Here is a 2,414-nt window from a genome sequence, read left to right as displayed (position 1 = left end):
AGACGGGGTTTCACCATGTTGACCAGGATGGTCTCGATCTCTTGACCTCGTGATCCACCCGCCTCGGCCTCCCAAAGTGCTGGGATTACAGGCTTGAGCCACCGCGCCCGGCCTATTTTACATTTTTAAAGCATGAAAATAATACATGTGAAAATAACACAGGCGCATGTTTTTAAAAATGAAACAGGTCGGCCATGGTGGTTCACTCCTGTAATCCCAGCACTTTGGGAGGCCAAGGCAGGCATATTGCTTGAGCTCAGGAGTTTGAGACAGCCTGGGCAACATGGTGAAACCCTGTCTCCGCCAAAAATAGAAAAATTAGCCAGGCGTGGTGAAGCCTGCCTGCAGTCTCAACTACCAGAGAGGCTGAGGTAGGAGGCTCACTTGAGCCCGGTGTGGGAAGTAGCAAAGTTCCTTTTTAAAATTTCCTTTCTTGTTAAAAAATAAGTGTGCTAATAACTTCGTTAAGCTCTATCCTCTGTAGCTGTTAGACATGCCATGCTTACAAGCACGCAGTACACTCTATGTCCTTGTACTTTAACCAAGATAACAGTGCTGGACATGCTCACAGGCATGTCCCAGCTCTCCATTACTTTTACCTGTTTAGAAAAGTTTTAAGTTATTAGCCAATCGGGTTTTAGTTTAAGTTGTGAGGTCTGGCTCCAGCCAACGGAGATCAGACACAGCAGTAAGGATGACCCCAAATGAGTAAGGGATAAATTTGTTTTTCTTTGTTTGTTGTACTCTTGTGGCACAATGGCTAGCAGAGTACCCTTCCTTCAGTCCAGGAAGTAAAAATTGCGTTGCTGAAAAATCCTTTGTCTCAGTGTTAATTTTTCTTTTTTCTTTTTCTTTCCACTGCTCAAGGAAGCAATCAGTGTTAATTTTTCTTTGTGGCATCGAGCATCTATTTCCAACACTGGGAAGCAGAGGTAAGCTCATGCCACTGTCCAGCCTGGGTGACAGGGCCAGACCCTGTCTCAAAAATAAATAAATAAATGAAAATGAAACAATACAAAAAGAAATGAAAAGCAAACATCTTCCTCCTTACTCTCTGATCTTCAAATCTCGAATCCTTTTCTCCAAAGGTGGGAATTGTTAATAGTTTCTTTTTTGTTTTTTTGAGACAGGATCCCACTCCTTTTGCCCAGGCTGGAGTGTAGTGGTGCAATCACAGCTCACTGCAGCCTCGACTTCTGAAGCTCCAGTGATCCTCCCACCTCAACCTCCTGAGTAGCTGGGACAACAGGAGAGAGCCACCATGCCCAGCTAATTTTTTGTATTTTTAGTAGAGGCACTGTTTCACCATTTTGTCTAGGCTGGTCTTGAAGTCCTGGGCTCAAGTGCTCTGCCTGCACTGGCCTCCCAAAGTCCTGAGATTACAGATGTGGGCCAGTGTGGCTGGCCTGATAGTTTCTTGTATATGGAACAAGAAGGGGAAGAAAAGAAAAACATACATATCCTTTCAAAAAATTTACACAGATGGTTTCACACTGTTCTGCACTTTGCTTTTCCCACTAAATAGTCTATCTAGGAAATATTTTCATATTTTAATTGCTGAATTTTTGGACATGTGATTATTTACTAGCTCCATTTATGAGCTTTATATATACATATATAAATATAAAGATATAGGTACAAGGATGTTCTCTGTAGCATTGTATGTATATATGTATATATATTTATATATATACATCTTTATAGCACTGTACATATATAAAAATAAATATATATACAATGCTATAGAGAACATCCTTGTACCTATATCTTTTTTTTGAGACGGAGTTTCACTCTTGTTACCCAGGCTGGAGTGCAATGGCGTGATCTCGGCTCACCGCAACCTCTGCCTCCTGGGTTCAGGCAATTCTCCTGCCTCAGCCTCCTGAGTAGCTGGGATTACAGGCACGCGCCACCGTGCCCAGCTAATGTTTTGTATTTTTAGTAGAGACGGGGTTTCACCATGTTGACCAGGATGGTCTCGATCTCTTGACCTTGTGATCCACCCGCCTCGGCCTCCCAAAGTGCTGGGATTACAGGCTTGAGCCACCGCGCCCGGCCGTACCTATATCTTAATGACTTTTGTGACTAGATTCATATATTAAACTAACATTATCATTGCCTGGTTTGCATTTTTACTCTAGCTATTAGCAAAATATCCTCCCAAAAGTTTCCACAAATTTATACTTTCACCTACGATATATGTCTGTTTCCCTTCACTCTGGCCAACATTGGGTATTATTATTACTTAGATTTGGTAATTTGATAAAGTTGTTCTTCTGTTTATTGATGATCTGTATACCTTCTTTCCTTTTTTTTTTTTTTTTTTTTTTTTTTGAGACAGAGTCTCCCTCTGTTGTGCAGTGGTGTGATCTGGGCTCACTGCAACCTCCAGCTACCTGGTTCAAGCAGTTCTC

The sequence above is a fragment of the Cebus imitator genome, unplaced genomic scaffold (assembly GCF_001604975.1).
Source record: "Cebus imitator isolate Cc_AM_T3 unplaced genomic scaffold, Cebus_imitator-1.0 Scaffold101, whole genome shotgun sequence".
Taxonomy (NCBI): Eukaryota; Metazoa; Chordata; class Mammalia; order Primates; family Cebidae; genus Cebus; species Cebus imitator.
This window is presented reverse-complemented; position numbering follows the sequence as displayed.